The 15,510-nt window shown below is 37.7% G+C and overlaps 1 protein-coding gene across 3 annotated transcripts in view; it reads right to left on the bottom strand.

The window, feature by feature from the left end:
* LOC140149228 (kelch-like protein 24a) overlaps positions 1–15,510 on the bottom strand; it is a 46,780-nt gene that overhangs the window by 21,102 nt on the left and 10,168 nt on the right. The window lies entirely within an intron of this gene.

Here is a 15,510-nt window from a genome sequence, read left to right as displayed (position 1 = left end):
AGATTAACTCAGGTGATCTTCCACTCTCCATCCCCGAGAAGTTTATATCTGTTGATGATATTCCTGACAGGGCAGAAACCCGTAGCCAAAGACCAAACCAATACATCAACCACGGTGCCAGAACCATGACTCACAAGTATAGCTTCTACCCCCGTACCATCACCCAGTGGAACATACTTCCTGCATCCATCATCCATGAGTCAACATCAAGCAAATTGTTCAACACCAAGATCTGGAGCTACATACAGACACACTCAGCTCAGCTGTACACAGGCGAGCCAGTGGATTCGACCCCAGCCTCATCAAACTAAGCCACTCTGCACCAGTCACTGTTTTTATGCGCACCTTTGGATTATGCACCCTCAGTTGAGTTGTTTTTAGACATTTGTGATGCCACCAGAGTCTGGACGTCGATACCGATTGGTCCTGTCCAGTATTTCTTTAGATGTAGATGAGGTATGATGTCATGGTTCAATAGAGCATTCATCCAATATATAAGAATAGACACTCACTGATCGATTCGCTTGACTGGTCAAGTGGCTATTGTAAAGCATTGTATTGTTAACTGATTTTGGCTCGATGTTTCGATCAACTTGCAGATCGGTCAAAATTTATGAATATTGGATGGGTACGGTAGGTAAAATTTTGTTAATGATACCGAAATTAAGCTCGAAAATAGGAGATGGTCGACTGAAATATTAGAACCAGGTTTTTTTTATGAATGAACATCGTATAGCTGAATAACAAAAGAATCCACACATCCAGGGTTTGTGCAACCTCGGAATAGGATCGATGAAAAGTCTATGGTCAGTGTGCACACCACATTTCGCCAAAATACATTCTAGAAACGCTTGCTGTTAGAATAAGAAAAAATTTAATGCTAATTTATTGCACATTCTAGGGAAGCGTGGTTACCTTTTTAAAATAACCGAGTGAGAGGGTTTTCAAGAAAATATTTTTCCTGTCAAAACTGAAGCATCCTCTGCATAAAAGAAAATATGAATATTAACTGCACATCATATATAACGATTCGTGATACCCAATTGTGGCACATTTGATGTCGTTTAAGAAGCAGAGAATTTTATTTCAATTTTATATACGCCAAAATATTTTTTTAATTGAGCAAAAATAAGGATAGAAAAAACGTTGAAAATCCTATGTGAATATTACATTAGACCCGGCAAAAGATTACTGTTTCGTTTTTATGGTAATCTAATCTTTTATTTCCTGAAAAAACATTTGGGGTCTAAAATGGAATTTTTATGTAATTGATAAAAACATCGAACGTGATACAAGAAAATGGTAGGTTTTCCTCTATAGTATTTTACTGACCATGGAAATGTACTGAGAAACAAGCACGTGTCAAAATCGATATAATGTATTGTCCATACAGACGCCCAGTTATCACTGTTTATTATTGGATTTTTTTTTGTATAAAACACGCAGTTAACTTAATTGAGCGCTAATAATACACATAAATGTTTTTAGGCAAATAAAATTCCAAAATATGGTACGTTTTCTGCCTTTGCTTGTCACGTGGTAGGCCTATGTTGAAGTTGCGATTATACTTTCAAATAAGTTTCAAATGAATTCCAAGAAGACAAATGGCCGAGTGGTCTAAGGCGCTGGGTTCATAGTGTATCCAAAGCAGTCCGCCGCCGCCGTGAGTTCGAACCCCGCCTCCGCCAAACTTTAATGAAGTAAAATTAAAATTGAAATTTTACTTTTAAAAAATTTCATATTGGGGAAATGTGACTGGCAGAATTTATGTATGGCGTGGAGTGGTGTGGTCAGTGTGTGACCTTGTAGTAAACAGAGCATTCGATCAAGTAAAGTGTGGTCTATATAAACAGAAAAATGGTTAGGTACGGTGGTAAAAAGTTCAGTTTTTCTATAAAATGTTGTATGGTTGTTGAGAAAAGGCATTACAGATTTTGGAAATCCAGGTTTTTTTGCACAACTTTGCTTGTGGAGCTCTCTACGAGTTGACAAAAACATGCTATGTACAATTTCCCTATACTAAAAATACAATGCATGAGTGGTCTATTATAAAGTTGACTGCGTCTATATTAAAGCCAAGAATTCTCCGCGTTGCGGAAATTCCGCGAAAATCGCGGAATTCGGAGGTAAAGCGAAAAACGCATTTCTGAGAAAAAAAATAAAAAAATAAGCAAAAATGACCTAGAAAAAGAAAAAAAATACGATTGAAAAGAAATAAATAAAATACTAAATGAAATGGGTCTTCAAAATTCATCAAAATAAAGTAAAATCCGTCATAGGTTTACCGTACAACGCCTGTCCTACCTCCCATAGCAGGCATGATACCCAATCACCCATCCCAACTTTGAAATTTTATTGTGCCAGAAATGTGCTAAAATTACAAAGCGGAGAAAAGCGGAATTAAGCATTTGTAAAGCAGAAAATTCTTGGCTTTAGTCTATATGGAGTTTGTCCTCTGATAGGTTGCCAAAAATTCTAGATATGGCATAACGGTAGTGGCGTGCGCAAAGCGGTGGGGCAGGGGGGCACATCCCACTTTTGTTGCGGTCATTCGGGGGAAATTGGAAGGTCCCGTGGAAGGAAAAATCTCTGAGAAAAAAGAGTCCGTCACTTTTGACGGTGCAAAAACGGCAAAATTTGCCCCCTCAAAATAGGATTCCTTGGCCTTTTAAAACACTAAAACCCCAGAGCTTCCAGGGGCGCTGCCCACTGGACCCTCGCCAGAGGCTCTTCCCTCTCGGCCCTAAGGCGGGCCCCTGGACCCCACCCGCTCGCAGTGCTCGCACCTTACACTCCTATTCAGACTCCATTCGGGGGAACTGAACAACCTGTCCGAGTGCTGCGCACACCACTGCACAACGGTCGTGATTGCCAGAGACTTCCTTTAATCTTTGGAACATTTCACATGCATTCATGAATTTTCTCAACATGCTCAATGCCTTCTCGGACTAGGGGTTAACAAAATACTGGATAAACCGTATATAGAACGATCTGTCGGTCAACATAGATATTTGAATAAAATTGAATTCCATCACATCAATTCATAAAGCTATCTCTTTTTGAAATACTGGTTAGGAGCGACTTAAAATGTATGTAGGCCTACTATTATCATGATTATAGGCCTATATATGTTTGTGTTGTTACGGTTCCACGCAGGATCACTCAAAATGGACAATTTTAGATATTGTTTTGTATTGTACCTTTAAAAATCATGATGATACGTGCATAAAAGTATACATTTTGAGAAAGGAAATGATGCAAGAAATCCAACTACATTGGAGTGTAACCATTGTCTCCATGCATCGTACGTGGGCAAGCAAAGTCTGCAATACGATGATCATGTTGATAGTCTTTTTCATTTATGATTCACAACTTACCGTACCTGATGTTGACTGACTAGTCCTGATGTATGAACCAGAAGATCTTTGATATCTTTTTGCAGCAGCATCTGGTGAACGTTGTAAAATGGCAAATGCGTCACTATAGTCGCAGGGATCACCAAGCATTTACAAATATAATAATAGGGGCACGGTGATCAATATATAATATTGAATTTAATATAAGACTTGAGCTAGCTTATCCTAGCACCTCAGTCTGTATTGCTATTCAATATAATATTCGATCAGTAGCCCAGTCGATAACATGAGTTGTTTTGTACGATCTGTGAAACATCATTTTAATAGACAACTAGGGGCTGTGCAATAATATGTGTACCCCCGGGGTGGTGAATTCTTTAAGGGTTTCCATATATCTCTAAATACTAAATAATCGTGATCATGAAACTAAATTAATTAAGTCTAATTAATTCCAAATGATATCATTAAATATGACAATAGTATTGATTATCAACTAATTGTCAAAACATAATATATATGCAAGTCAAGTAATTTAGGATGTTATAATTAATTATGCATTCGAATTTTTGAATCAAAACAATAAACTTGAATATGAAATTTGTATTAATTGCTCATTATTAATGCTAAATCCATGAAAATAAACATGAAATTTATCAAAGGAGTTTGTAACTTTAAGTATCTTAATCTTTGAAATGTAACTACTAAATATTTATGCTTCTTGTTTACTTAATAATACTTAGTTTCTTGTTACTAATTTTATATAAAGTTATATTCACTATCTAGATATAATAATTAATATAATAGCATCAACTACTATACTTGTTGGCCTATCTAAGTTATCATACATGTATTCTGTTACTATGACATCATCCCTTATCATAATATGACAATTTAACAAAAGACTAAATTCCACTTTTTAACCATCTTCAAATAAACTACCTAGCCTTTTATTTGCAAATCTTATTGAATTAGCTTATTGAACTACAGTATGTAGTTCTTGTTGTTTGCTTTATATTTTGTTGTCTGTCCCTGAAGAAGAGCAGTTTATCTGCTCGAAACGTCGGTTGTTTTTTGTCTGTTTAGTGTTTGAGTGATTTTCATCACTTCCAGTGTACTGTTTTCCTGACACTTTTGTGGGCTCTGTCCCAACTTACACCTAAATGGAATTGGCCAAATGGTCTCAACTGTGGTATATCACGTTTTTGACTAATTCAACAGTTTTTTGATGATATCTTCCGGAAAACCTTCTTGTAAAAGCATGCAATTCTGAGAAATATTTTGAAGAAAATTTATTTGATCTGGAATTGGCAATTTTTGGCCATCGACATCACTTGTTCTAGTGCAGTTTTGTATTACCATTGATCCTTGTTGTTTTTGAAGGTTCAGCACTTAGGGTACCTGCAGGTAATATGGGACCATTAAGGACGTTTAGCTTATGTGCATAAAAACTATAGAAGATATGCCCAAAAGAGATTGTTATGATGAACAACCTGTCCTTTAAGATTAATAAAACAGGCAATGTTATCTTGTTTTTATGTTTGTTTGGACGCTATGACGTCAAAGTCAAAAGTGTCCCATATTACCTGCATGTGCAGGTAATATGGGACACTGTGTTATCTCTATGGTGAAAATCAAAATGTTCAGAAAATCACTCTTTTGTTCTAAAAACATTTTTGTTACATGATTTTGAATGTTAAATGCAAATTTCAACAAGAAAATTCAATTTTCTAAATAGTTTTGCTTTTCGCATTGACAATGCACACAATTTCCTATGTGTCCCATATTACCTGCACCCATTCAGTTGAAAATCAGAGAAAATAATCATTTATAAAAGGAACGTGCCACTTTTCTGTGGAATTTTACCTGCTGATATAAAGCTTAACCCATCACCTAAAGATCATAAAAAGTGACAAATGCACCCTCAGTACCAGAGTATTTGGATACACAATCATAAAATGTGGCGTCATTGATTTTATATCAGGCCAAAAAAACGACGTAAATTTTTGGGCAATTTCACTCTTTTTGGCATTGATTTCCAAGAGTTTGATACACAGACTCCAAAACTGCATTTCTAGAAGCACATTGATGTCTCTAAACACTTAACAAATCAACTTAAAGTGTGTACCTTCTCTAAGATACTTTTTGTTAAAATGAAAACAGGTGTCCCATATTACCTGCCGTGCTGTCCCATATTACCTGCAGCTACCCTACTTCTGTTGGCCTTGGAACTGGTAATTTTTGGCTATCGAACTTTGCCTATACTTCTCCTGCCTACGTTTGCTGTTTTTGTCCCCCTGCATACTGTCTATAAGTATGTCCAAATAACTTAGACACCCGGTTTTTAGGATATATTTCGAAAAGTTTTTACTTTGGCAAAAAGTCATGAAAGAAAAGTTGCTAAACACGGTCAGACCTAACAGAAATTATTAGTAAAGCTATGAAAAAATATTCTTCCTTGTCTACTTTTATTCAATTTTGACCGATTTACAGCAAGATATCTGGGTCCAGCCGAATATTCCTAATGACTTGAAACTTTTGATGGGATAATCTATTTACAGTAAGGGGTGTTTGAACATTGTAATCATGCATATTGATCAGTGATGCCACCCTTTTTCTTTTGATCCTTTTACTAATTCACAATAATGGCGGTCTACTCAAATGCATTCAACAAAAGCATGTTTGCAATCTACCGCGAGAGGTCGTCTCACATGCATAACAAATACACTACGATCAAATAGGTTGATGACAATATTTGATTGAATGGACTGCACTGTGCCATGATTTAGGACACCGGTTCAAATCCTTTGTTTGGAGCCAATCAATAATTTCATGCACAACCTCTATAACTCAAAAGATGTCAGTTGGTGCATTATAACAAATGATAGGGCAAGTTACTATGCGTCTGGAGTGTATTGTGAATTATACTCCTCACCAATAACATCAGAACATTCATAGGGCATTGTATTTTCTTGGAATTGGGCCAAGCCAAAAGCATGCACAGAACAAGATTCAAATACCGCGCCGAATTGTTGTAATTGGTTGAGGGACAGCTGGGATCACTGAGTTTATGCCAATTAGAAACACTGTCTGCATTTTATGAACTGAATTATATTTTTCATTTTTATAAAATATTTTTGGTGAGGAGTATAATTAATTTACTATTCATCCATTCACTATCCAAAATCACAATACCTACAAATCTGTATAATGAGACCTTCCAAAATAGTGGTACCCAATTTCTACCGGATTATTTTTAAAGTGTTGAGAAAAACCTTCCAATTTCAATAGAATTTCTGGTAAACTCTCACTCAATGCTTTGGAAACACACAAATCCCGTTAGGTCTCAGCGAATGTTAACACTTTTCTTTCATGACTTTCTTTGAAAGTGGGTATTTTTTCAAATAAGTAACAAAAACTGGGTGTCATAAGCTGTGTTCACACATGCACTTATTACCGGTAATATTTTATCTAGGCTTATGTCCGATCGAATTAAATATTTCCGCTAATCCGTTAGTGCGTCCACATATTTTGTCGGCAATAGCGCTATACGCTGGCGAAGTTACGTAATAATCGGATTAACTACCATAGCAATAGGTGAATCATGCTGATTAGTTGCACCTGTAAGATTAGTATCTTTGAAAAGACCGGTATTGTATTCAATCTATGATTGCAGACATACAGGTGATGAGTGCAACCTGCTTGTAGTACAGCGCGAAATGTTCAAAATTGTTTTCACCTATTGCTATGGTAATTAATCCGATAAATGACGTAACTTCGCCAGCGTATGCCCGACGTGTTATGTCCGTTAAAGCCTATTACCGGTCATAAATCTCTTCTTTCTACATGAGCATCATCAGAAAATTTAACCCGATTTTAAATGTTTTCACTGAAAATTCACTTTCAATAAACGCCCCTCTTTAGAACAAATTACAGACAATGCGGTAGGTATGTCATGTAAGAAAAATGCAAATTCAAAAGTTCCAAAATTTAAAAGACCAATTTTGTATTTATGTAGGTTCTATTATTATTATTATTATTATTATTATTATTGTTATTATTATTATTATTATTATTATTATTATTATTATTATTATTATTATTATTATTATTATTATTATTATTATTTTAGTTTGACAAAGTAGTCCCATTTTACAGTAGACTTAGCTCTATATCGCATTTTATACATGTAGGCCCTACTATGGTGGACATCTTTGAAAAAATGACAAAAATAAAAAAAATTACACTGACTCCCATCATCATGCTATTTTTTTCTTGGGGGTCCCAAATTTACAAAAAGTCGGCTTCAATAAAATTACGACCTCCCCTATTTCGGCAGCAAATATTTTATGACCCCCCACACCGTTTACACCCCCCCCACAAAAAAAAACAGGCATCAGTCTTTTTGAATAAAATAAACACACTATCTGTAGTCATGCTGTGTTGTGACTCCTACATTTTGGTCATCAAAATATATAACACCCCTATTTTTCTATCCGTATATATTTGGGACCCCCTAATCATCTTATAAAATGCAATTGCATGCCTTTCTGTTATCATGCTTATGGCTTAAAAAATTTCATCTTCATCAACATCCAGGGCCATACTGCCCCCCCCCCACTGAACCCTCTGGGGGTTAACTTTTTCCCCCCCCCCCCCGAAACTCGTGTAGGTTATCCCAATAAGGATGGTCAATTGCTCCTGCGCCTGAATTTTTCACCCGATCATGGAGGGTGCGATGGAGAGTTTTCAGTGCCTTTATCACTACAGGTATCTGCTCCCCGACCGTATCAGGACCCCCCCCCTTGTCATGTAATAGCGTGGCTATCTCCTCCCAAAGCTTTTTTATCCCAGAAATACTTTCCGTGTCTCTCCAAATTTTGAGGATAGCCAATGTTTCCTTGTCATTCCAATTGACCCCTCTATGGAAACGGGAAATCACAAGCAGCAAATAAAAAAAGAAGCTAAAAGGGAAATGTAAGAAAGAACAGATTTTAATGTTCATTTTCAATGATTCTACCTGTTCAGTAATTCTTCCTGTTATAGTGAACGCTCCCATTTACTCATCTAGCGGTGATGTCCGAAAAAAATAATCGCATCCCCAGGCCTTGCCGTTTGAGACACTAAATATCACTCGCTGCGAATCTCCCAAAATCAGCCACTGAATCAGCCATTTCAGTATTTAATCGATGCTGTACTCCCTCCAAGCGTAGAAAGTGACAAATGTTAGCGCGCTTCGCGCGCATTTCAACATAAATGTACATAAATACCGTGTCAAGACAGAAACTCTACTTGATTATTTCCTAAATAAGTGATATTTGTGAAAATTCGACCACTCGCCTACAATCATGCTAGCGAGTGATTAGCCACTCGCCTTTAAAATCTAAACGGCAAGGCATGCATCCCGCTAGTTTATATTAATATTTGCAGCTGCAGCCATAAATTACTATGCTTAACATTTTCCGCGAGTGATATAGGCCTACTCACAATTATATCCGACAGCCCAATAGTGCTGCGTGTCCACACGTAATTACTATTACCGGACGTAACGTTTCGATCGGTCTTAACAGCTCTTAACTCTGGTCATCTTCAGCCTTAAATTGTCGGATTTAAAGCACATTACGTCGGATATGTGACCCGGCAGCACAAACGAGCCGTAAATTCCCTAAATTGTATTCTGAGTTATGGTGTAAAATATGTACAAAGGTCGTATTCATCGGTCACTTAAGCTGGCGCGACATCCGTCTTATTTTGATAGTCACAACACCAATCAATAATCCTATTATTGAAGTGGATAATAAGCTTCTACCTTAGATGGCTATAGAACTTTTAATAGCTCTGGTCTTTGTTTGCTTTTGCTAAATCCTTTTCAGGTGGTGGGTTATTTGTATAGGTATGCATAACTAACAATTAACAATGAGAGAACACTTCTTAAACCTCGTTGACTTGGGGATGATTTGAAATGACCGCCAATTATGACTGTTTGATATTTATTGCCGACAATGTTGAAAAAGAGACACACATAGAAAAGAAAAAAGCTATAATTTTGTTGAAGGCGCAAAGTTTAACTAACCATAACTCCGCTTCTGGATATCGTTTGAAGTCAAATGATATACCATTTTAAGTTTATGATGTTTATTTTTAAACACGAAATAAAACAAAATTGACCGGGGAGGAATTTACGGCTCATTCGCCGTGGACGGTCACATATAGTAATTTTTTTTATATCCGACGCTCATTCACACTGCCACTTATATCCGATACTATTACCGACGTAATTTAAGTCCGGTAATAGTCCGACTGTGTGAACACGACGAGTCGGCAATAGCTCTATGTCCGACGTGTTTATATCCGAGCTATTACCGGTCATAACTAACCGGAAATGGTCAGCAGAGCTAATGTCTCCTTCTCTTGCCAGTTCATTCCTCTATTGCGTTTGATATTCGCACCTGCATCCATGATGATTTTGTTTTATCTCTCACTGGTCACACTATTTATACTCTGCCAGGAGGGTGAAAGTGCATAGGAACAATGCCGAAAACTACGTCACGCTATTGTTCGACCTAGGCTACATATTTTTTAACGCATGCGTGTTCGTCAATACAGCTTTAGTCTCCACCACCTTCGCAACACGGTACGTGGAGTGTCCGGAATCATACTGACGGCGGAGGAGAATACTAGCTGGTCAGACAGTTTACTTTTATGAAGCATATAATACATGAACAATCGCCGTCATTTGATCGAATTACTACAGAATATATTGTATATTCAAAATATAATTTTAATATTGTAAACCTATTAACTTATATATTTGTGTACTAAAGTATAAGGACACGTGAATAAAATCATGTCGAAGACAAAATGGCCGCTAATCCGCCTATTGTCTAGACCTAGGATACATATTTCAAAAGAGGGCAGCAGACTAGGATGCTTATCCCTTCCTCTTTATCCCCGACTCTGCTTCAAATCAATTGCGCGAGTGATTTAATTTAACCCGGAAGTGTTCTTCACGCTGAATCACGCAGAAAGGTGAAAGGTCACAGTTATATCCGACAGCCCAAAAGCGCTGTTCAGTGTTCACACGTAATTACTATTACCGATCGTAACGTTTCGATCGGTCTTAACAGCTCTTAACCCTGGTCATTTTCGGATTTAAATTGTCGGATTTAAACCACATTACGTCGGATATAGTTATATCCGACGCTCATTCACACTGCCACTTATACCCGATATTATTACCGACGTAATTTAAGTCCGGTATTAAGTGGTTTAAGTCCGACTGTGTGAACAAGACTTAAGTTAATTGGACAGACAATAGTCTGCATTTTACTTGTTTCCCCACATCAAGTTGGTGTACCTTGCTTTTTTTTCTTTCCTGTTGTTATTATTCAAGGTATCCTCTTGTATCATTTATTGATCCTTGATGTGTTATGTGTCCTCGTCCGTTGGATTCACCATTACCCACTTTTTTTAACAAATTAACATACCTGTGTGACAGTAAAACATTGACCACAGCAAGATTTAGTTGGTTGTACCAACTTCTACAGCCAACGAGTTATAACAGACTGGAATAGGCTACCTAATTCTACAGTGTTAGCTCCAACCATCAACGACTTCAAAAGCAAACTCCAAACCTTTTTGGGTTACTAAGGGCGAAAAGCCCACTCACCCAAGCCACATTATGACCCTCCCCCCTAAAAAGGATCTCGCGACCAAGTGAGAAGAGGGAGGAATGGTGTGGCACTTCATGTAAGTTCATGTAAGCACCATGGTTGTACTCAACGCACTGAATGGTCTATTGTTCTATTGTGTCCGATTTGAGCGCTGACATATTGGAAAATGATGCCAATCAATATTCATGAGAGTGTAGATTCAACGTCCAATTTTCGAAATTGGATGACTTGTGCTTGGCAGGTGTAAAATACATCTGACTGGGCGTTTTAAATACGTAACGCATAAAGGAATTGGCATCATCGAATGGCTGCCTATATAGTGCTGTTAGTGTTAGGCCGGGGTGTGTGTGGGGGGGTGTGTGGGCGGGGGGGGGGGCTGTGTTTAGTTTCTATAATAATTATTATAAGGCCAACATTTATTTGTCATTCATTTCTTTTCCTTTCTCTGTACTTGCTTAAGTATCACTCCCTCTTCTTATCTCCCTTCCCTTCTCCATCCCCTCTTACCTTTTGTCCCCTCTCATTCCTATCATTTCCTTACCTTTCTATTTATTTACGTCTATTTATTTCTCTTTATTTCTTCATCTTTCTCTCTTCCTCCAGTCCCCTCTCATTCTTTCCCTCCTTCAACCTCATCCCCTCCCAAGACCTCTCACAGAAGAGCTGCCCCCCTTCAGTACGCCACTGATTATGACATTCTCCTTCTTAAAATAAAATAAAATAAAATCTCAATTTGTAAAACAACTTTTATATAGGCCTATACCGGTATACTTATCATAATGTTACATGTATACGTAGCTCCCGGGACGTAGCTATTTAATACCATTATAGACATGGCAGCCATGATGTGTAATCATTCAGCAGGCGCATTCAATTTATTTAAATGAAGCACCTAATGTCAGTGGGGTGACAACGAACTATGCATTAGCGGCTAATGTGTGCCTTTCGTGCTTACGGCTACTCAATCACACCCTTGGGTTTATGTATAACAATAGGTACTTTTCATTCCATTAAGCGCTTTCACGCGACTTGCATTTGATCACTTAAGCTGTGTTCACACATGCACTTATTACCGGTAATATTTTATCTAGGCTTATGTCCGATCGAATTAAATATTTCCGCTAATCCGTTAGTGCGTCCACATTTGTCGGCAATAGCGCTATACGCTGGCGAAGTTACGTAATAATCGGATTAACTACCATAGCAATAGGTGAATCATGCTGATTAGTTGCACCTGTAAGATTAGTATCTTTGAAAAGACCGGTATTGTATTCAATCTATGATTGCAGACATACAGGTGATGAGTGCAACCTGCTTGTAGTACAGCGCGAAATGTTCAAAATTGTTTTCACCTATTGCTATGGTAATTAATCCGATAAATGACGTAACTTCGCCAGCGTATGCCCGACGTGTTATGTCCGTTAAAGCCTATTACCGGTCATAAATCTCTTCTTTCTACATGAGCATCATCAGAAAATTTAACCCGATTTTAAATGTTTTCACTGAAAATTCACTTTCAATAAACGCCCTCTTTAGAACAAATTACAGACAATGCGGTAGGTATGTCATGTAAGAAAAATGCAAATTCAAAAGTTCCAAAATTTAAAAGACCAATTTTGTATTTATGTAGGTTCTATTATTATTATTATTATTATTATTATTATTATTATTATTATTATTATTATTATTATTATTATTATTATTATTATTATTATTATTATTATTATTATTATTATTTTAGTTTGACAAAGTAGTCCCATTTTACAGTAGACTTAGCTCTATATCGCATTTTATACATGTAGGCCCTACTATGGTGGACATCTTTGAAAAATGACAAAAATAAAAAAATTACACTGACTCCCATCATCATGCTATTTTTTTTTTCTTGGGGGTCCCAAATTTACAAAAAGTCGGCTTCAATAAAATTACGACCTCCCCTATTTCGGCAGCAAATATTTTATGACCCCCCCACACCGTTTACACCCCCAAAAAAAACAGGCATCAGTCTTTTTGAATAAAATAAACACACTATCTGTAGTCATGCTGTGTTGTGACTCCCTACATTTTGGTCATCAAAAATATATAACACCCCCTATTTTTCTATCCGTATATATTTGGGACCCCCTAATCATCTTATAAAATGCAATTGCATGCCTTTCTGTTATCATGCTTATGGCTTAAAAAATTTCATCTTCATCAACATCCAGGGCCATACTGCCCCCCCACTGAACCCTCTGGGGGTTAACTTTTGCCACCCCCCCCCCCCGAAACTCGTGTAGGTTATCCCAATAAGGATGGTCAATTGCTCCTGCGCCTGAATTTTTCACCCGATCATGGAGGGTGCGATGGAGAGTTTTCAGTGCCTTTATCACTACAGGTATCTGCTCCCCGACCGTATCAGGACCCCCCCCCCCCCCTTGTCATGTAATAGCGTGGCTATCTCCTCCCAAAGCTTTTTTTATCCCAGAAATACTTTCCGTGTCTCTCCAAATTTTGAGGATAGCCAATGTTTCCTTGTCATTCCAATTGACCCCTCTATGGAAACGGGAAATCACAAGCAGCAAATAAAAAAAAGAAGCTAAAAGGAAATGTAAGAAAGAACAGATTTTAATGTTCATTTTCAATGATTCTACCTGTTCAGTAATTCTTCCTGTTATAGTGAACGCTCCCATTTACTCATCTAGCGGTGATGTCCGAAAAAAATAATCGCATCCCCAGGCCTTGCCGTTTGAGACACTAAATATCACTCGCTGCGAATCTCCCAAAATCAGCCACTGAATCAGCCATTTCAGTATTTAATCGATGCTGTACTCCCTCCAAGCGTAGAAAGTGACAAATGTTAGCGCGCTTCGCGCGCATTTCAACATAAATGTACATAAATACCGTGTCAAGACAGAAACTCTACTTGATTATTTCCTAAATAAGTGATATTTGTGAAAATTCGACCACTCGCCTACAATCATGCTAGCGAGTGATTAGCCACTCGCCTTTAAAATCTAAACGGCAAGGCATGCATCCCGCTAGTTTATATTAATATTTGCAGCTGCAGCCATAAATTACTATGCTTAACATTTTCCGCGAGTGATATAGGCCTACTCACAATTATATCCGACAGCCCAATAGTGCTGCGTGTCCACACGTAATTACTATTACCGGACGTAACGTTTCGATCGGTCTTAACAGCTCTTAACTCTGGTCATCTTCAGCCTTAAATTGTCGGATTTAAAGCACATTACGTCGGATATAGTAATTTTTTAATATCCGACGCTCATTCACACTGCCACTTATATCCGATACTATTACCGACGTAATTTAAGTCCGGTAATAGTCCGACTGTGTGAACACGACGAGTCGGCAATAGCTCTATGTCCGACGTGTTTATATCCGAGCTATTACCGGTCATAACTAACCGGAAATGGTCAGCAGAGCTAATGTCTCCTTCTCTTGCCAGTTCATTCCTCTATTGCGTTTGATATTCGCACCTGCATCCATGATGATTTTGTTTTATCTCTCACTGGTCACACTATTTATACTCTGCTTCAAATCAATTGCGCGAGTGATTTAATTTAACCCGGAAGTGTTCTTCACGCTGAATCACGCAGAAAGGTGAAAGGTCACAGTTATATCCGACAGCCCAAAAGCGCTGTTCAGTGTTCACACGTAATTACTATTACCGATCGTAACGTTTCGATCGGTCTTAACAGCTCTTAACCCTGGTCATTTTCGGATTTAAATTGTCGGATTTAAACCACATTACGTCGGATATAGTTATATCCGACGCTCATTCACACTGCCACTTATACCCGATATTATTACCGACGTAATTTAAGTCCGGTATTAAGTGGTTTAAGTCCGACTGTGTGAACAAGACTTTATTGACAGTAGCCTGCTAGGTAAAGCGTTAATACACTGTCGGGTCAGCTTACCGATTTAATGGTGGAAGCCCTTTGTCCCAAACAAAAGGTACCTTTCGATGAATAGCTTGTCAGATTTCAAATCGGCACAAGGTTTCAATGCGTTACGTAATCTATTTCCTCTCCATCTTATAATAGCTCCATGGTTGTACTCTCCATCAGTAGCTACATGTAGTATTTAATGATGTTAACCATGTTAACCACTGATGCAGAGAACAACAAAAGAACTCTTGTGTCGAAGGTCACACAGGCTATACCAAAAAGTTTTATGGGGGTGGCTCTTTTCATGAGCAAATCAGGCTGTTACACATTGTTCAGGTATAAAACAATTGATATTTGTACTTAAATTGTGTAAATGAACCACAATTTCTCCCTCTCCTCGCTTTTTAGACACAAAAAAATCGGACTGTGAGGGTGCGAGCTGCGAGGACGCTTATTTATTGCACGCACGAAATGAACACACAGACGAATTTGCAATATGAGAAATTTTTGATCATATTATTTTGATCATGGTTTTAGATATTTTCTCGGGCAATTCCCTTTTGAATGAATGTTTGAGGTGTAGTCAAC

The sequence above is a fragment of the Amphiura filiformis genome, chromosome 3 (genome assembly GCF_039555335.1).
Source record: "Amphiura filiformis chromosome 3, Afil_fr2py, whole genome shotgun sequence".
Lineage (NCBI taxonomy): Eukaryota > Metazoa > Echinodermata > Ophiuroidea > Amphilepidida > Amphiuridae > Amphiura > Amphiura filiformis.
This window is presented reverse-complemented; position numbering and strand designations above follow the sequence as displayed.